The 22,091-nt window shown below is 46.1% G+C and overlaps 1 pseudogene; it reads left to right on the top strand.

The window, feature by feature from the left end:
* The first annotated feature begins 3,942 nt into the window (after positions 1–3,942).
* On the top strand, positions 3,943–4,060 carry LOC134933837 (5S ribosomal RNA; annotated as a pseudogene).
* Positions 4,061–22,091: the final 18,031 nt, after the last annotated feature.

The raw sequence follows: 22,091 nt of genomic DNA, 5'->3' as shown, positions 1-22,091 counted from the left end.
TTGTCGGATTCGGGTGTTTTTTTTCAAAAACCCCTAAAAACAGCTTAAATCATAGAATTTTGGGGTAATTTTGATCCTATAGTATTATTAACCTCAATAACCACAATTTCCACTCATTTCCAGTCTATTCTGAACACCTCACAATACTATTTTTAGTCCTAAAATTTGCACCGAGGTCGCTGGATGACTAAGCAAAGCGACCCAAGAGGGCGGCACAAACACCTGGCCCATCTAGGAGTGGCACTGCAGTGTCAGACAGGATGGCACTTAAAAAACTTGGCCCCAAACAACACAGGATGCAAAGAAAAGAGAAAAAGAGGTGCACTGTGGTCGCTGGAGGGCTAAGCTAAGCGACACACACACCTCAATATCACAGGAATTATTCGTATTATTGGTCCAAATCACTGGAAGAAAATGACAATCACTGGAATTATTCGTTCTAATCAATGGTATTATTGGTCCAAATCACTGGAAGAAAATGACAAAATCACTGGAATTATATGATCTAATCAATGGTATTATTGGTCCAAATCACTGGAAGAAAATTACAAAATCACTGGATTTATATGTTCTAATCAATGGTATTATTGGTCCAAATCACTGGAAGAAAATGACAAATTCACTGGAATTATTCGTTCTAATCAATGGTATTATTGGTCCAAATCACTGGAAGAAAATGACAAAATCACTGGAATTATTTGTTCTAATCAATGGTATTATTGGTCCAAATCACTGGAAGAAAATGACAAAATCACTGGAATTATTCTTTCTAATCAGTGGTATTATTGGTCCAAATCACTGGAAGAAAATGACAAAATCACTGGAATTATTTGTTCTAATCAATGGTATTATTGGTCCAAATCACTGGAAGAAAATGACAAAATCACAGGAATTATTCGTTCTAATCAATGGTGTTATTGGTCCAAATCACTGGAAGAAAATGACAAAATCACAGGAATTATTGGTTCTAATCAATGGTATTATTAGTCCAAATCACTGGAAGAAGACTGACGTTTTTGGGATTGTGGAGACATAATGTTTTTGAATATAAATCCTAAAGCAGGTGGTGTATTAGAGCAAAAGAGTGCAAGAGACCAGCCATGCAGTTTCTGAAATATTATGACAAAATGTTACTGTATTTCATAAGCACTCATTCCTAACTCTGCTAAGTACTGTTTGGTATACTGTATCTGGCTTCCATGAGGTAGTTGTCCATTATTTCAGCTTCCATTGACCTTCTTGAAAGCGGTAGAAGTTATCGATTTCTTTTTTTTTATTCTCATTTTCCCCTATTTTTAATTTTCTCCTGCATAGCCCAGTAAAATGTTGCAATGTTAAGTATTGACTTGTGCCTTCTGGGGGTCCACTTCTTCACCAAACCCAGCCAAATCTCATCCTGATTCCTAACCCTCTGTTCCACGTTCTCTATGTACCCCATCTGTGTCAACCATGTCTGTCTACCCCTCCCCTTTAGATTGTAAACTCTCACGAGCAGGGCCCTCTTCCCTCATGTGCTTATATACTGTTAGTCACAAAAATGCTGCACTGTAATACTATATATACTGCTCACAAAAATGCCACACAGATATGGAATGGATACTTGCAGTGACACAGAGCTGCAAGATACAGCAATGGCCTACTCTACAACTATATACTGTTAGTCACCAAAATGCTGCACTGTAATACTATATATACTGCTCACAAAAATGCCGCACAGATATAGAATGGATACTTGCAGTGACACAGAGCTGCAAGATACAGCAATGGCCTCTGTACAACTATATACTGTTAGTCACCAAAATGCTGCACTGTAATACTATATAAACTGCTCACAAAAATGCCACACAGACATGGAATGGATACTTGCAGTGACACAGAGCTGCAAGATACAGCAATGGCCTACTGTACAACTATATACTGTTAGTCACCAAAATGCTGCCCTGTAATTTTATATATACTGCTCACAAAAAGGCAGCACAGATATGGAATGGATACTTGCAGTGACACAGAGCTGCAAGATACAGCAATGTCCTACTGTACTGTACTACTATAATTATTATATACTGGTGGTCCCCAGTCCCCACAATGCAGCACACTGATCAGATATTTGCAGCACACTGAGCACAGATATGGAGCGTTTTCAGGCAGAGAACGTAGATATTTTCAGCACACTGAGCACAGATTATTTGTAACACCCAGAGCACAGATATTTGCAGCACACTGAGCACAGATTACGGAGCTTTTCAGGGAGAGAACGTAGCCACGTCCTCTCCGTTCAATCTCCAATGCACGAGTGAAAATGGCGGCGACGCGTGGCTCCTTATATAGAATACGAATCTCGCGAGAATCCGACAGCGGGATGATGACATTCGGGCGCGTTCTGGTTAACCGAGCAAGGCGGGAAGATCCGAGGCTGCCTCGGACCCGTGTAAAATGGGTGAAGTTCGGGGGGGGTTCGGATCCCGAGGAACCGAACCCGCTCATCTCTAATTATATACATTCTTTTCTCCCATTTCTTTACCTAAAAAAATTCAGATTTAATTAGAAGATAGTGTCAGATCAACCTGCAGATCAATCCCTGGAATTTATCAATAGAACGCATGCAGAGTGATATAGGCTTTCATCAAAGCCGAAGCTATCTTACTCATATGATTTAAGCAAGTCAGCTACCGTATATTATATACTATATACTTGACCTCCATTAACCTGCTGAAAAATTGGTTTTTCTTTCTATAAATTGGCTGATACTTTTTTTATTTTATTAATTTATTCATGTACTGCTCACTTTTTATTGTTTGATATGCCAGTGCTTTTTCTACACAAGACTCATCTGTATAGTATTCTTGTTTAAACTATTAATCCGTAATTAGCCCTGAGTTTGTTGGGCATTAATTGTCTCTAATTTTTAGTGATCCATTATACCATTTCACAGTGCTTTACAGCCAGCTTTGAGCCATGTGGCCATTACCGTATTTGCCGGCGTATAAGACGACTGGGCGTATAAGACGACCCTCAACATTTCCACTCAAAATATAGAGTTTGTTATATACTCGCCGTATAAGACTACCCCCTTCCACACACCAAATAAAATGTAAAAGAACATCAGATTTGTGACATACTGTATATTATGACCTGATAAGAGATTTGGATAGGGAGTATTTATCAAGGTATGCATAAGAAGGGGGGAGGGGGCGAGGAGAAAGTTGTAAAATGTATAAAAGTATACCCCTGTGTGCATTTAGTGTTACCGGTTTCACATGAGTGCCATTAGTATTAGTATTAGTGCCATTACAGTACCTGTCATTGTCACCGTTGTACGGCCACAACGCGACTGCAGCGCCTCCGGCCAGTCCCTGCATCTCCCTGTAATTGGCACTAGTGACCCGCCGCGGCCGCACTGGATATCGCGCGATACTGGATGGTGAGTAGAATGAGGTGGGCGGGCATCGGGAGGCCACTATGGGCACCGGGCGAGTATCGGAAGGCCACTATGGCAGCTATGTCTATCCCAACTGAAGTGCACCCGGCGTATAAGACGACCCCCCCACTTGGAGGCATGTTTTTCAGGGCAAAAAAATAGTCTTATACGCCAGCAAATACTGTATTTAACTCATGACTAATAACGAATACCAGAATTTGGGTTCATGATTTCTTGATTTCTTGGAACAATAACAGTTCAAATATCATTCATTTTCTGCTTCAAACACTTCAACTATTTCATTTACTCTATGTTTCGCACTTTCCACACTCTCTCATCTGGTTGACAGTTACTCTGGCTGGGACATTATGCTCTAACCAGTGAACAGCATACTGTCACAACAGACAGCTGAAGTGTTTTATGCTAAACTCTCTCATCTGGAAAAACATTTTCAGACTATTTCTAGTTCTGATTTATGTTGAGTACAGAAAGCAGAAGTGGCCCCTCCTCCTCCTTCAATAACGGCCCACGGCCATACTATCCTGAATACGCCCGATCTTGTCCGATCTCAGAAGCTAAGCAGGTAAGGCCTGGTCAGTACTAGGAAGGGAAACCTCCTGAGAATACCAGGTGCAGTGGGCCATTTTCCAAGGAGACTATTACCATCTTTCCTACTCTTTCTGTACTGATCTACAGCTCAATCTGAGACTATGGGGGTAATTCTGAGTTGATCGCAGCAGGATTTTTGTTAGCAGTTGGGCAAAACCATGTGCACTGCAGGGGAGGCAGATATAACATGTGCAGAGAGAGTTAGATTTGGGTGGGTTATTTTGTTTCTGTGCAGGGTAAATACTGGCTGCTTTATTTTACACTGCAACACACCACACCCAAATCTGGGTCGAACACATTTGCAAAGTTCTACAAGTTCGATACTTTGGCATCTGATGATCTGAAGTTCAGTCAATCAGTTCTGCAGGAGCCTCCGTGCTCTCCCTCCCATTCTAGTCCATAGAGGATGCTGGGCACCCTCCCAGCGCTTCGATTTTCTGCAATTGTTATCTGGTTCAGTACAACTTTGTTTTTAGTTAAGTACTGCGTTGTTTACTTGGTAAGTAATGTTTCAGCGGTTGCTGAGTTTTCAAGCTAAGTTAGCTTGATGTGCCTTGTATGTGTGAGCTGGTATGAATCTCGCCACTACCTGTGTTAAATCCTTCTCTCGAAGATGTCCGTCTCCTCGGGCACAGTTTCTAGACAGTCTGGTAGGAGGGGCATAGAGGGAGGAGCCAGCCCACACTCTCAAACTCTTAATGTGCCATTGGCTCCTGGTGGACCCGTCTATGTGTCCTTTCTTTTTAGTTAGCTCAGCCACTGTCTAATGTTGCCTGTCTAATAATGTCAACCAGTATTTGTGCCTGAGAATAGGTGCTGCTGCTGCGGACTTAGCCGCATACATATCACACTGGAAACAGCCCTTACAGCACGCCGAGCCACGCGGGTGGCCTCACACAGGAGAGCCGTGGTCAGCGGCTTTCCCGCTGATACACGCGGCGGAAGTATATAGAGAGATACGCCACAATAGGGCATTGATGTTCAGCTATTTAGCGTGGGGCCCCCATCAAAGGTTATATACATATATTTGAAAAGTGTGGAAGTGGCATTACTTTGGAGGGGATAGATTACGATCTCAGTGTCATTGAGGGTGCTCCAGTTGCACCACACAGATAGCAATAATATAGTGTGCTATTACATATATGATAAAGAATTACATTGATTACAATATTAAAGAGATAAGTGTCTCATCACCAATATTGAATAAAAGCTGTATGATAAATGTACAATAAAATTCATAATACACCACATACATGTGAATGCAATTAGAGTTGATATATGAATCACAAGTATGGATTATAACCATGCAGAATGAAATAATTGCTCAAATATCAAAAAGTTTCATGATGAATGTGTCACATAAAATCTTACAACACGATACATGTGGGTGTTGATACATGATTCATAAAAACGGTTCATTGCCATATAGAACAAAGCACTTTCAATATTAACTAACTATTATATCTTTTTCACTTTTTCACAACTTAATTCACATGCACTATATTTCGCTCATGTTTTAAAGATTCAAATAAAAGTTATATTTTAGAATTTGTGGTCATCTATCATGATAGATACTTGACTTTAAGAAAGTATTATAGTCCGAGTGTGCCCACTACAGGGAATTTTTTTTCTTTTTGACCTCCTGGTGGGCCCGTCTATACCCTAATATGGACCCCAGCATCCTCTACGGACTACGAGAAAAGGATTTACCGGTAGGTAACCAAAATCCTGTTTTTAAGGCTTTAAGAAAGCTATATGTTTTCTCCCAGGCATCTTAACAATCCTAGCAAACAGAGATGGTAGTGTTCACTGCAAAAGGTCCAGAAAACTGGAAACATAATAGAGATAAAGGAAAAGTTGTTTCATTAGTAGATTTGTGGACATGATTATTATGTGCAAACTCTGCCCAGTGGAGTAAATTTTCCCAGTTGTCTTAATGATTGATGACATTCGGTAGTACAGTACAAGGATCAGTCTCTAACAATTTCTAATCCGGTCACCAGAGGTCACTGTTGTAACTAAAACTTTATTATTAAACGATGAATTATACAATATTGCCAGTTCCATAAATGGATATAATAAATATATATGTATAGACATATAAGAGAAATATAAATGTATAGATGTGGTTATTGGCACCAGGGGCATAAAGTTCATAAGAGGCGCTCAGATGTGAAATAGTGGTTCGTGAACATCACCTATACACACGCATACATTCATTACCAACACCCCATCAGTACCCAGACTCTCCCCTCATTCACCAACGAATCTCCTCCTCCCTTATTCATCAAAGATACACCAGAATCGCCCATCCTTCATTCACCACCAACACCCAGCCAAGACACACCCCTCGTCATTTGTTAGTACCAAGGTAGGGCAGGATGTGCACTTTATTATCTGCCCCTTAGTTGCCTGCTAATACCTCTGAAGCAAGCAGACCCCCCCCCATACATTACAACACCCAGACCCCGCCCATACACAACACCCAGACACCCCCCTCATACACTACAACACCGAGCACTCCTCCCCCCCCTCCATATACTACAACACCCAGACACTCCCCTCATACACTACAACACCAAGACACCCCTCCGCCAGGGCTGCCCTCAAAAATTCAAGCGCTGTGGATAATGTGGGTCAAGCTACAGTAACGGTGGGGTATCAATTGGTACATAAACCATTTTTTTTTAAATGTCAAAATCTGGCGTGTGTGTGTGTGTGTGTGTGTGTGTGTGTGTGTGTGTGTGTGTTACAACATGTAAAACTGTCATATAAAGTATAAAACTATACAAATACAGAAATATAGAAGAGAAAACTGCTGTAAATACATACACAGAAAACCATAATCCATACTAAAATTACAAATATAAAAGCCAGATGCACATGAAAAAAACCCACATTGAAAAAGTCAGATCCATTTAGCGCTAGCCAGAGCCATACGCATGTGAGTGGAGCAGATAAAGAGGGCAGAATGGTAACGCTGGTAGGTGGTAGAGTAAATAGAGAGCAGGCAGGTACCCCTGGAAGGTTATCAGGGGTGAGAGAGAAGGTAGGTGCCATTGGCAGGTGGGTAGGGCAGATGCACAGCAGGCAGGTGAGTGGGCCAGATGGAGGGCAGGTTGGTGCCCCTGGCAGGTAAGCAGGAAAGATAGAGAGCAGGTAGGTGCCCCTAGCAGGTGAGTGGAGCAGATGTAGAGGAGGTAGAGTCAGAGCAGCACATCAGCCCCTGTAATACCAGCCTAGGAGGTGGAAGTTCACAGCATACTGCTGCTGCTCAAGTACTCTTACTTTGCTGATGCACACAGCAGACGTTACATGCTGGGGCAGCTGGATGACAGTCCTAAGTCTCCTGACAATGGGGCTGTAGCTCCAGCCTGGGATGCTCCAGAAGCCGGCGGTGTATCAGTCCTCGCAGTAACTGCCACCCAGCCTCCGCTCCTGAGTGACAGCTCTGCCTTCCAATCGCTGCTCCTCTCTCCCTCCCTCCCAGATGGCCTGCCAGTGCTTAAAGTGGTCCTAGAAAGGTTGTGGAACTCACCCCCCCCCCCCTCCCTGGTGCCTTCTAAATAAAGGGACTGCGCGTGTCACAAAAAGGGCGTGGTCTCAAAAAGAAAGGGGCTTGATAACACAATAGTATCCCCAATTCACATTACGTCGCACAGTAGCACAATCTTATTCACATTACACCACATAGTAGTGTCCCTTATTCATGTTATGACACATAGTAGTGCTTTTCCACTATGCCCACATTAGTGTCCCTTATACACAATGCCCACCATAGTAGTGACACTAATACACATAATGTCCACAGCAGTAGTGCCTCTTATACAATGCCCACAGCAGTAGTGCCCCTTATACAATGCCTACTGTAGTGGTAGGGCCCCTTATTCAGAGCTCATAGTGGTTGTGCCCCTTTTGCTGTGCCCATAGTAATTGTGCCCCTTATGCCTCAAGGAGTGATGCCCCTTATACAGTGCCCCCATTAGTAGTGCCTCCATAGTAATGCCTCCTGTAGTAGTGCCCCCAGTAGTAATGTCCCCTGTAGTAGTGACCCCATTAGTAGTGCCCCCAGTAATGCACCCCTGTAGCAGTGCCACCAGTGGTAATGTCCCATGTAGTATTGCCCCCATTAGTAGTGCCCCAGTAGTAATGCCCCCTGTAGTAGTGTAGTATTAGCCCCTAGTAATGCCCCAGTAGTAGTGCCCCCAGTATTATTGTCCCTTTGTGTTTTAGTGCCCCAACTAATGCCCCCAGTATTAATGTCACTTTGGTAGTGCCCCCTGTAGTAGAGCCCCTTACACACACACAAAAAAAACCAATCAAAACACAATACTCGCCTTAAGCCCCGCTCCTGCGTCCAGCCACTGCAATCCATCTGGCGCCCGCTCCTTGGAATTATGGAAGAGACGTCTCTCCCATAGTGCACACTATGGGACTCTGGAGGCGGAAGCCGAAGCTCAGGAGTGATCTCCGTGGGGAAGGAGCTGTGCGTCTGCTAGTAACAAAATCTCAGTGGGCGCCCGCCATCTCCTTGGGTTAGGTGAGTTGGAGGAGGCGGAACTGGTTCCGTCTCCAAATGGAACTTACGGAGTGCAGTTCCGCCCCATTCCGGCTCACTGTAACCTCTGTTGGTGGCACCGACAGCCAATTGGCCACCACCAAATCCATCCTCCCTCACTTTATCGTGACAGACGGTGGCATATTGAATTTGGCACTGGCCGATGCAGCCGCTCATAATTGGCTGCCGGTCGACTCCAAATTTGAAATGCCACTGCTGTCAGTACATGAATACTTAGCTGCTTTTTCTGTGATTTGCTGCCGCCACTGGGCTTTTGGACTCATATGGCAGAAACAGACAAACATTTGAGGAGGTTGCGGTGCCCAAGTGCCCCATTCAGGGCAGGTGGTCAAAGGCAACCGACTCCATTGTGTCCAGTAGCTCCACCACTGGGCAGCACAAATATTGGGGTTGCCTATACAATACCCCCCAACCACCTCTATTTTAGTGGGATAGTCCTGCCTTTTTCGGGGACTGTCTACTGTCCCACCCGTGAGACGCAGTGTCCGGAGGTTTAGCAACACTCTGTCACAGCTGCTGCTCTGATCTGGGGGCAGCAGCTGATGGAGAGCTGGGCTCGACCCTAGCATGAAGTGAACATGGAGCGTGACATGCAGTCACGCCCACAAAACATTGTCCTGCAGGGTGCCTTGCAGGATGAGGCCACTCCCACATTTCAGACATGAATGCCTGCGTCGCACACAGGAGTCTCGACTGGACCTTCTACTAAGCTGGGAGGCATGCCTAAACACCCGCACAACTGGCATCTATAGCCAAAAGTACCTCTGAAAATTCCACCTTGGATCCTGTTTCCTGTGGGCCTACAAAGAGGCACTCACTTCAGGCACTTGAAGCTGTTCATTAAGGATTGTTTACTATCCACTTGTGTAATGAGCCAGCTTATTACGGACTACCTGCTTGCGCGCAAACGTTCAACAAATTCTTACATATGAAAAGAGAGGATGCTTCGTCATAATAATTCAACTGGCCATTTAATTTTTACAAGCACCAACTCCATAGCTTCCACTCCTATTCGCAATACCTTTTTATGTCATCGGGAAATATCCTTAAATCCAATGAGACATAAGGCCTGATTCATGTTTGGAAGGAATAGCACAGCCGCAACAAAATGGGCTGCAATTCTGTGTCATTAACATTCAAGTGCAAGAGGGAGCGTCTGTAGGAGATAGACGCCTCTTGTTAGCATTTGCGAGATACAAGTGGATCACCATCACGAACATCGCATAGGTGATACGGACATCCAGGTCCAGGAAGTCTGGACCAGTCACGCCTTCAATATGGGGATGACACATCCAGATTTTGAAGAACGGTACCCCCCCCCCCCCCCCCCCCCAAATGCGGAGCCGGTGCACTTTAAGAAATCTTCAACTGTCTGTGTGCTGGCTCCTTCCCTCCATGCCCCCTCCCAAAACTCAGTTTAGAAAAACTGTGCCCGAAGGAGACGGAACATACTTTGAGAGGAGGAGGAAGAAACAGAACAATGAGAAAGAACATAACCAGCACAACAAGAATAATTAGAAGGGTCAGCATAAAGCTGATCCAAGAACCATAAATGGATAGCAAAAGCTGATCCAACAATCTGTCACACAAGAACTTAACTTTTGCAGAAAAATTTACGAAGCACAGAGGTGGGCGCCCAGTATCCCCTATGGACTACGAGAAAAGGATTTTACGGTAGGTACCAAAATCCCATTTTCTCTTGCATCCATAGGGGATACTGGGGAATGATTATTACAATAGGGACGTCCCAGAGCTCCCTTAACGGACAGGAGTGTGCGGAGACCCCTGCAATACTGAACGACCATGCTGACTGTACTCTGACGCCAGTGTGTCAAACCAATAGAATTTGACAACGTGTTTGTACCCGACCAGTTGGCCACTCGGCACAGGTGTGATGCCAAGACTCCCCAGGCAGGTGCCCAAGAGGAGCCCACTGACCTTGAAGAGTGGCCTGTAATGGAATGTTGTAGAGGCAAAGCAGCTGACGAATAAGCCTGTTGGAGAGTGAGTCTGATCCAACGGCCTATTGCCTGATTTGAAGCTGGGCAACCTATCTGGTTGGCATCGTACAAAATGAAAAGAGAATCTGACATTCTGATATGAGCAGTTCTTCTGACATAGATCTACAGTGTTCGTACTACATCCAGTGACCTTGGCGTAGCTGAGACATCATTAATGACCAGAACCACTATCGGTTGTTGATATGAAAAGCTGAGATTACTTTCAGCAAGAACTTCTGCTGAGTTCTGAGCTCTGCACGGTCAACGTGAAACAGAAGGTAGGGGCTCTTGGCTGACAATGCCCCTAACTCTGAGAGACTGCTAGCTGAATCCAATGTTAACAGCATTAGTGTCTTCTACGTAAGATATCTTTCATATACTGTTTGTAGTGGTTCAAACCAAGAAGATTGTGGGAAATCTAAAACCAGGTTTAGATCCCAAAGTGTCGGAGGTGGTACAAAAGGTGGTATTATGTGAAGCACACCTTTGAGGAATGTCTGAACCTCTGGCAGCATAGCCAGTTGTTTCCGGAAAAGGATTGATAAAGCTGAAATCTGAATGTTTAGTGAGCTAAACTTAGGCCCACATCCACTCCTGACTGTAGGAAGCGTAACAGGCGACCCAGTTTGAAATCCGTTGGTGGATATTGTTGTCCTTCATACCAGGAGACATACCTCTTCCACATTCGATGGGAATGTCGTGAAGTGACTGCCTTTCTGGCTTAAAGCATAGTTAGTATTACAGCCCCTGGAATGCACTTCCTGGCTAGAATTTGCCTTTTCAACGTCCATTCCGTTAAATGTAGCTGGTGTAAGTCTGGATAGACGAACGGCCCTTGTTAAGGAAGATCTTCCCGGAGCATCAGAGGCCAAGGTTCTTCTACCAACAGAGAAATGAGATCTGCGTACCAAGCTCTGCGTGGCCAGTCTGGGGCAATTAGAATTACCTGAACACTCCTATTCTCGGAAAGGAAATGGAGGGAAAAGATATACTGTTTGCTAATTCCAAGGCGTCATTAGCGCATCCACTGCTGTCACCTGTGGATCTCTTGTTCTTGAACAATAACTCTGAAGCCTCTTGTTGTTCCGAGAAGCCATCATGTCTACCTATGGGCATTTTTATATCTCTTATCTCCGGAAAGATAACTTAACCGGATAAATCGGGTGCAAAAACAGAAATACTATATTAAACTATTATTATATAGTGAAGCACCTAAGAAATAGATTATTTTATAGCTGCTCCTATAAGACAATCTGGATGTCAATCATAGTAGAGAATATTATTAGTATACCATTATACAAATAAGGAGCGCTTATAAAATAAGAAAAGAATATACATTTATTTTTAACACAAAAAATACATTAACATGTGCGTTTCTAAGCATATATCATTAAATAGCAGTTTAAATATTAGTATGCTGCAGAATTTAAAACCAATATAACCACAATGTGGTGTAGGGGTTAATCACTTTGCCAGAGTGGAGGTCCGTTGGTTAGTTTGCACTGTTATGTATCCAAGTAACTGAAATAGTTTAATTTGTAGCCACACAAAAGAGCAGTTCCAAGCTTGGATCAATATAGAAACAAAAGCGCTGTACTACCCTTGCATAGAGGTAGTAAGTTCTCACCCGCTGTATGTCAAGTAGCAGACATCCGTCGATTTGTAATGCAGAATAGGGCTTAATCAGCTGTTGCAGCAGGGCTGAGATGGATCCGCCCAGATGTATCTTCGGAGCTCTTTCAGCGGCAGCCGAGTCAGGTTACAAAGTCCCAGCACAGCGGGCAGCAAGGGGAGATCGTAACAGGCTTTTTGGTGAATTAATTCGGTGTACACGTCTCCTGAGGAAACAGACGGTCACTTTGGTGGAGAAATGCGTTGAGTGAGGACAGAGTGTGAGCATCAGCTGCTGAGAACCAAATTATTTATTCTCCCTCCAGAGGGGTCGTGGACCCCCAAGAGGGAGAAAAGACGTAGGTATGCCGGCGGTTGGGATTCCGGCACCGGTATGGTGGTCGCCGGGAGCCCGGCCGACGGCAGCCTGAAGACCACCCCACACATACAATTACCCTTTTAAAACTGTGTATATAATTTTGGGGACACTAGGAAGGTAACAGCACATTTCTGTGGTTTGTGAAACCCCAGAGTACACTTGAGTGTTCTTATCTGGAATCTCCAGAATCTCTTTTATTGTCAAATTGAGCGTTTCCACTCCCTGAGAAGGGGTGTAAGCATCTTAGATATCAAATTCATTGTACAAATAGTATGTGTTAAGGGGGTACACACGGAGCGATGTTCAGCTACTTTTTAAGCAATCTGACTAGATTGCTTAGAAATTAGCTGAACATCGCTCCGTGTGTAGGGGTGCTGGTGACAGCGATGCGCGGTCCCGCACGTTGCTATCACCGGTGTTAGATTGGCCTGCATGCAGGCACAATCTAGTAGGTCGCTCATTTCACAGCTGGGAACACATCTCTGGGAAAATCTCCCCGTCAGTACGGCCCCTAATACTTGTGGAACATGCTCTTTTGAGGCATAACTTATAACAGGATTTATTTTTTTGAACCCCCAGTCCACAGACCTTTACAGACTATTTAGTCTGTCCTGTCTGGCAACAGCCAGTTCTGAGGTAATATTTGTCAGTGTGGACAGCCAAACTAGTGTCTCTGTTACTAAATTGTGATGCAGACTTATACACTGCTCACAAAATAGTGATCCTGCTAATGTAGCATTTCCCCGCCATTTTCTCACAGCAAAATTACACACACATACATACTGGAATAAAACAAGTCTCAAACACTAGTTTACCAAGATAGTTAACAGGAGAAGGTATGTAGATAAATATCAGACACAGGGGGTCATTCCGAGTTGATCGTAGCTGTGCTAAATTTAGCACAGCTACGATCATGAACTCAGACATGCGGGGGGACGCCCAGCACAGGGCTAGTCTGCCCCGCACGTCAGTGCTGCCCCCCCCCACCGCAGATGTGTAAAGGTATCGCACAGCGGCAATGCCTTTGCACTTCAAGAGTAGCTCCCAACCAGTGCAGCTTTAGCGTGCTGGCCGGGAGCTACTTATCGCTCCCCTGCCCGCAGTGGCTGCGTGTGACGTCACGCAGCTGCTGCGGGCCACTCTCCGCGCGGTCCGGCCACGCTTGCGTTGGCCGGACCGCGCCCACGAAACGGCGGCCAAGCGCCGCCGTTTCACCCCCTCCCGCCCATCGACAGCCTCTGCCTGTCAATCAGGCAGAGGCGATCGTAGCGCAGTGACGGGCAGCCATGCGTCGGTGCATGCACGATTCTGACCTGATCGCTACGCTGCAAAAAACTGCAGCTTGCGATCGGGTCAGAATGACCCCTACAGTTCTTATAACAACAGTTGTTAGAGTTTTAGCCAGACACAGGTCAGTAACAGTGTATCATACTTGCCTACTTTTGAAAACTAGTTTCAGGGAGATTATGGTCATGAGTCGAATGCCCCGCACAGAGCCGGCCATAGGCATAGGCAAACTAGGCAATTGCCTAGGGCATTTGATATGCCTAGGGGCATCAGCAGCTTTTGCTGATTAAAATGATATGCGGCATGCCTATATTCTGTGTGTAGCATTTCATTTGCAGATACAGCCACAGTCTCACACAGTATATAGGCATGCTGCATATCATTTTAATCAACAGAAGATGCTTGTGCATCCTAGCCACACAGCAATGCAAATAAGATGCATTTTCATAGAAAAAAGGTGCCCGACATTAGCACTGAGGCAAGATTTATGAGGACACATCTGTATCGAAGCAGAGGCAGAGGTCACAGTGTTAGTTGCCATGTGAGTCCTGTGTGCATGTGAGTGGGTTGGTTGTGCAGTAGTGTTTGGAATATGTGTGTCATGTAAAAATGCATTAATAATGTGCAACATATGTGTAAAGGGGCACTATGTGTGTCATTATGTGTATAAGGGCATTAATAATGTGCGGCATATGTGTAACAGGGTACTACTGTATGTGTGTCATTATGTGTATAGGGGCACTAATAATGTGCGCAAATGTGTAGGGGGCACTGTGTGTGTCATTATGTGTATAAGGGCGTTAATAATGTGCGGCATATGTGTGAGAGACATTATGTGTAAAAGGGCATTAATAAAGGTTGTCATATGTGTAAGGCACATTATGTTTATAAGGACATTAATAATGTGTCTCATATGTGTAAGGGGCATTACTGTGTGGAATTATGTGTATAAATGCATTACTAATGTGTGGCATTATGTGTATAAGGTGCTCTACTATGTGGCATTGTGTATAGAAAGGGCACTACTGTGTCATCTAATGTGAATAAAGAGCAATAGGGTGTGATGTAATGTGAATAAGGGGCTCTACTGTGAGGAGTAACGTTTATAAGGTAAAGTGATACTTCTGTGGGATGTAATATGAATTATGGACACTATCGCATGACAAAATGTGAATAAAGTTGCAGTACTGTGTGGTGTAATTGGAATTGGGGTTACTATTGTGTGGCCATGACCCTTGCCAGCAAAAACACGCCCCTTTTTGGGCTGTGCACCAAATGTGCGAACTGTTCCTATTTAAAATATAGGGGGTACAAACACCAAAATAAGGACTGCTATGGGTGAGGGGTGATGGTGCTGGGAAAGAGGTGCAAGTTCAGAGGCGGAACCAGCGGTGGTGCTAGGGGGCACCAGCCAAAATCTTGCCTAGGGCATCATATTGGTTAGGGCCGGCTCTGGCCCGGTATGAAGCACAATGCGCCATTGAGTGGAGTGTCAAGCTCCGCCCCAAAGGGCATGTCTAGCTCCAACTATTGGCGTATCTTTTACAACTCAGGGATTTCTGGTAGAGTGCACAAAGCCTATTTTCAAGAAAGATTAAAAGTAACACAAATCTTCAGCCAACTGTGGCAGAACTACATGTTCTAGAAAGTTCTGCCAATCACCAAATATATACAGTACTGGGGTTCTTAATGGTACCACTAGTTGCATAACCACTAGATGCCTGTTCCTCTACATGCATTACATTCATCAGACTATTTCAATTACATATGTGTCAGTCACTCTGCTGCCTGAAAAAGGTAAGTGATTGACAGCTCTCATGTCAGATGATATGCAACAGATCTCTTTTGAGTATGAGGGACAAAAAGGTGTGTGCATATAAAAGGGGCGCAATCCAGAAACCTTTAGGCAATACATAAATATATAATAAAGGAACATGTACAGTATATTGGGGGTAATTCTGAGTTGATCGCAGCAGGAATTTTGTTAGCAGATGGGCAAAACCATGTGCACTGCAGGGGGGGGGGGCAGATATAACATTTGAAGAGAGAGTTAGATTTGGGTGGGTTATTTTGTTTCTGTGCAGGGTAAATACTGGCTGCTTTATTTTTACACTGCAATTTAGATTGCAGATTGAACACACCACACCCAAATCTAACTCTCTCTGCACATGTTATATCTGCCCCCCTGCAGTGCACATGGGGGGTAATTCCAAGTTGATCGCAGCAGGAAATTTTTTAGCAGTTGGGCAAAACCATGGCCCTCATTCCGAGTTGTTCGCTCGCTAGCTGCTTTTAGCAGCATTGCACACGCTAAGCCGCCGCCCTCTGGGAGTGTATCTTAGCTTAGCAGAATTGCGAACGAAAGATTATCACAATTGCGAATAGAAAATTCTTAGCAGTTTCTGAGTAGCTCCAGACTTACTCAGCCATTGCGATCAGTTCAGTCAGTTTCGTTCCTAGTTTGACGTCACAAACAGGGGCGGAACTCTGGGAGGCAGTGGAGTCGGCTGCCGCCGGGCTCCTGGCCTCAAGGGGGCACATCTCCTCCACTGTCTCCCACTGCCGCTCACCGCGCTGCTGCTGTCTGTGATGAGGGGAGGAGAGCGCAGCGTGCGCCTCCCCTGCCCCTCACTCTCCAGCAGCGGCGCGCTTCAATTCAGCGCCAGTCCGTGAACCAATCAGAGCTCGCGGACCGGCAGCTAAGGCTGCCAGTCCGCGAGCTTTGATTGGCTCATGGACCGGTGCATAATTGAAGAGGGACACAGCCACCGGAGAGTTAGGGGCAGGAGAGGCGCACGCTGCGCTTTCCTCCCCTCACAGACAGCAGCAGCGCGGTGAGCAGCACAAGGGATGGGGGGGGGAGTCATGTATATCTGGCACTGGGGGCATAGCTGGCACTGTGGGGACATGTATACCTGGCACTGGGGGTCATATCTGGCACTGTGGGGACACTGGCATTGGGGGCATAGCTGGCACTGTGGGGACATATATATCTGGCACTGGGGGGCATATCTGGCACTGTGGGGACATTGGCATTGGGGGCATAGCTGGCACTATGGGGACATATATATCTGGCACTGGGGGGCATATCTGGCACTGGGAACACTGGCATTGGGGGCATAGCTGGCACTGTGGGGACATATATAGCTGGCACTGGGGGCATAGCTGGCACTGGGGGCATAGCTGGCACTTTGGGGACATATATATCTGGCACTAGGGGCATAGCTGGCACTGTGGGGGCATATATATCTGGCACTGGAGGCATATCTGGCACAGGGGCATAGCTGGCACTGGGGGGACACGTATATCTGGCACTGGGGGCAGAGCTGGCACTGTGTGGGGACATGTATATCTGGCACTGGGGCATATTTGGCACTGTGGGGACACTGCATTGGGGGCATAGCTGGCACTTTGGGGACATATATATCTGGCACTAGGGGCATAGCTGGCACTGTGGGGACATATATATCTGGCACTGGGGGCATATCTGGCACTGGGGGGACATGTATATCTGACACTGGGGGGTCATGTGTATCTGGCACTGTGAGGCATATATGTATCTGGCACTGTGAGGCATATATGTATCTGGCACTGTGGGGCATATATGTATCTGGCACTTTGGAGCATATATGTATCCGGCACTGTGGGGACATATGTTTCTGGCAGTGTGGAGGCACCCATTTTTTGACATTTTTATATGTATGTGGCACTGTACAGGGGCATTATGGGTGGTCTTCAGGTTGCCAACTGTCGGGATCCCGGCGCACAGTATACCGGCGCCGGAATCCCGACAGCCGGCATACCAACAGTTTTTCTTCCTCGTGGGGGTCCACAACCCCCCTGGAGGGAGAATAAATAGCGTGGCGAGCCCACAAGGGGCTCATTTGCGCTCGCCACGTTGTCGGTATGCTGGTCGCCTGGAGCCCGGCCGCCGGCATACCATACCTCACCCGGGCATTATATGTATTTGGCACTGTACAACATGACTAAAAACGGAGTTATGACACAAGGTCATACTCCTACAAACGTCATAACGAAAGGTGTGCGCACAAAATGGGGGTGTGGCTTTGTGAAAACTAGACCATGCCCCCATTTTTGCACACGCGCCTTCGGCGCGCGCATGATACTGGCTCTTGCCCTTGACTACAGATCTTTTCTGGCTCTTTGCATCTGACTGGTTGGCCACCCCTGTCCTAGTATATACAGAGAGCTGGCTGTGGCTACAGCTAGGGGGAGCTCCAGAATGCAGCTCCTGCCAGGCCCTTCCAGATGAGCTGGCCAAGTGATGCTCTCTGTTCTTCCGTTGGGCTGATAGCAGCAAGTAGGCACTGGCAGCACTTGCCTCAAGCCGCACTGTGGGGGTGTGTGTAGTTGGAAAGGGGAGGGGTGCTGGGGGGTCTTTAATGAATGTTGGCAGCTCTGTGTTTTATGTGTGCATGTTTAAGCGAGGTGTGTGTGTGTGTGTAAGTGAAGGAAGCATGTGTTTGTTTGTTTGTATGTGTGTGTGTGTGTGTTTTTAAGTGAAAGAGGTATGTGTACGTGTAAGGGAGACGTGTGTGTATGTGTATGTGTGAGAGAGGCATATGTGTGTGTGTGTGTGTGTGTGTGTGTGTGTGTGTGTGTGTGTGTAAGTGAAAGAGGCATGTTTGTGTGTTTAAGTGAAGGAAGTGTGCGTGTGTGTGTGTGTGTGTGTGTGTGAGTTTAAATGAAGGAGGCGTGTGTGTGTGTGATTTTAAGTGAAGGAAGCATGTGTAAGTGAGAGGCATTTGTGTGAGAGGTGTGTGTGTAAGTGAGAGGCGTGTGTGTGAGGATTGTGTGTGTTTAAGTGAAGGAGGCATGTGTGTGTTTAAGCTAAGGAGGCGTGTGTAAGTAACAGGTGTGAGTGTAAGTGAGAGGTGTGTGTGTTTAAGTGAAAGAGGCATTTGTGTGTTGTTTATATATATATATATATATATACTGTATATCGGCACACCACTGCGCCAAAGCATCTACATTGTGACACACTGTTGGGTGAGGGAGTACTGTAGGTGTGCTATAAAGGTATGCTGGTGTCTATTTTATTGTGATGACTGACTTTGAGTGCCGTCCACTTTGTATGTGTATCTATATTACTATTTGGAAAGGCACCTGAGCACGCTACTACTGTTCAACATGAGTGCCGGATAGCTACATATGAAGGGTGTGTATGTATACAGTATGTAGGGGGGGCACCAACATTTATCATGCCTCCGGGCGACTGGGGCGAACTTACGCCACTGGTCACAAACACACCCAGCGTTCGCCCAAACACTCCCCCGTTTCTTCAGACACTCCCACGTTTTTCCCAGAAACGCCAGCGTTTTTTCGCACACGCCCAGAAAACGGCCAGTTTCCGCCCAGAAACACCCACTTCCTGTCAATCACACTCCGATCACCAGAACGATGAAAAATCCTCGTTATGCCCTGAGTAAAATACCTTACTTTTGTGTAAAATAACTAAGCGCATGCGCTCTGCAAACCTGCGCAGTAAGCGACTAATCGTAATATAGAGAAAATCGGCAATGAGCGAACAACTCAGAATGACCACCCATGTGCACTGCAGGGGAGGCAGATTTAACATGTGCAGAGAGAGTTAGATTTGGGTGTGGTGTGTTCAATCTGCAATCTAATTTGCAGTGTAACAATAAAGCAGCCAGTATTTACCCTACACACAAACACTATAACCCACCCAAATCTAACTCTTTGTGAAAATGTTATATCTGCCTCCCCTGCAGTGCACATGGTTTTGCCCAACTGCTAAAAAATTTCCTGCTGCGATCAACTCAGAATTACCCCCATTATGTCATAAGTACAAAGAAGTTAAATTAAAAATCAAAAGAGCAGTTGTTGCACAATATTGCATACGTGATTCCTAGGACAAAAGTTCTTATGAATGTTGATCACACTGGCGTTTCTATGATGGGTGCAGAGTGTGCGGTGCACACGGGCCCCTGAGTCCAGAGGAGGCCATCACCGCACACGCTGCACCCATTTTCTGAATACTCACCCCCCGGAGTCCCGCGGCGACATCCACGGCGGTGTTAAAACTCTGTGAAAATGGCCCATTTTCACGGAGTTCTGCTCATGCACAGTAGAGAAATCTCAGGGAAAATGGCCACCGCGCCATTTTCCCGGAGATCTGCGCATGCGCAGTAGAGTCTGAGTGCTCTAGTGCTCAGACTCTCCACGCTGCCGGCAGAGAGGAGGGGGCCCGAACGGAGGCTGCACCTGGGCCTCCTCCTCTCTTAAAATGCCCCTGGTTGATCAATTGAATGTGAATACAATAGGAAGTATTGCAAGTACATTATCTAAAACAATAGCATCAATAATAAATATTATTATAAGGCATTAGTGCTGTGAATGACCTTAGAGTAGGGGTGGCCAATTATTTCAGCTGGGCGGCTGTTTGGCAGGTTTTGGATAACTATGGAGAGTCAGTCATATGTAGTGGACTGGACCTGACCGGCTTGAGGGTCACTTATGTATATATAAAGGATTTAGGATTAAGCACCTCCGAACAGTGGTTAGGGTTAGGCACTAATGGGAGAGGTTAGTGTTTGGCTGCGGGTCGGAGTGTTAGAGTTAGGGGGGTGGGGAGAGGGGAGACACCCCTTACTCACTGTCGGGCTTTTCAACTTTGGGATCCCGGCGTCAATATTACAGCCGCCGGGATCCAGTGCACCAGAATATCATACTGATTCCGATTACAGCTCTCTCCCTTATATATGATTGCCATGAAGTAATTACTGTATATTGAGTTTGAGGATGTACTACACTGCTCAAAAAAATAAAGGGAACACTTAAACAACACAATGTAACTCCAAGTCAATCACACTTCTGTGAAATCAAACTGTCCTCTTAGGAAGCAACACTGATTGACAATCAATTTCACATGCTGTTGTGCAAATGGAATAGACAGGTGGAAATTATAGGCAATTAGCAAGACACCCCCAATAAAGGAGTTGTTCTGCAGGTGGTGACCACAGACCACTTCTCAGCTCCTATGCTTTCTGGCTGATGTTTTGGTCACTTTTGAAAGCTGGCGGTGCTTTCACTCTAGTGGTAGCATGAGACGTCAAGTAGAACGTTCTGCTGCCTGCAACATCCTCCAGCATGACCGGTTTGGCAGTTGGTCAGTAATGGTGTGGGGTGGCATTTCTTTGGGGGGGCCGCACAGCCCTCCATGTGCTCGCCAGAGGTAGCCTAACTGCCATTAGGTACCGAGATGAGATCCTCAGACCCCTTGTGAGACCATATGCTGGTGCGGTTGGCCCTGGGATCCTCCTAAAGCAAGACAATGCTAGACCTCATGTGGCTGGAGTGTGTCAGCAGTTCCTGCACGACGAAGGCATTGATGCTATGGACTGGCCTGCCCGGTCCCCAGACCTGAATCCAATTGAGCACATCTGGGACATCATGTCTCGCTCCATCCACCAACGCCATGTTGCACCACAGACTGTCCAGGAGTTGGCGGATGCTTTAGTCCAGGTCTGGGAGGAGATCCCTCAGGAGACCATCCGCCACCTCATCAGGAGCATGCCCAGGCGTTGTAGGGAGGTTATACAGGCACGTGGAGGCCACACACACTACTGAGCCTCATTTTGACTTGTTTTAAGGACATTACATCAAAGTTGGATCAGCCTGTAGTGTGTTTTTCCACTTTCATTTTGAGTGTGACTCCAAATCCAGACCTCCATGGGTTAATAAATTTGATTTCAATTGATAATTTTTGTGTGATTTTGTTGTCAGCACATTCAACTATGTAAAGAACAAAGTACCGTATATACTCGAGTATAAGCCGACTTTTTCAGCACATTTTTCTATGCTGAAAAAGCCCCCCTCGGCTTATACTCGAGTCAACGGCTGCAGCAGACGCCGTGGGCTGTGTGGGCGTCCGCTGCAGCCGGCTCCAGGGACAGACACTAGAGGTCATTATTGACCTCTAGTGTCTGTGCGGCGTTGCTATGGGAGAGACGTCATGACGTCTCTCCCATAGAGATGATCGGGTGCCGGGAAGCGGGCGCCGGCGCGGGCGGCCAGACGGAGCGGCGACCATACAGAGCGGGTGGACAGATGGAGCGGCGGCCAGACGGAGCGGGTGGACAGATGGAGCGGCGGCCAGACGGAGCGGGTGGACAGACGGAGTTGAGCAGCGCAGCAGCAGAAGAAGCGGTCGGGAAGCAGGAGCGG

Source organism: Pseudophryne corroboree, chromosome 1, assembly GCF_028390025.1.
Source record: "Pseudophryne corroboree isolate aPseCor3 chromosome 1, aPseCor3.hap2, whole genome shotgun sequence".
Taxonomy (NCBI): Eukaryota; Metazoa; Chordata; class Amphibia; order Anura; family Myobatrachidae; genus Pseudophryne; species Pseudophryne corroboree.
Note: the sequence above shows the minus strand (reverse complement) of the source record. Positions and strands in the feature narration are given on the sequence as shown.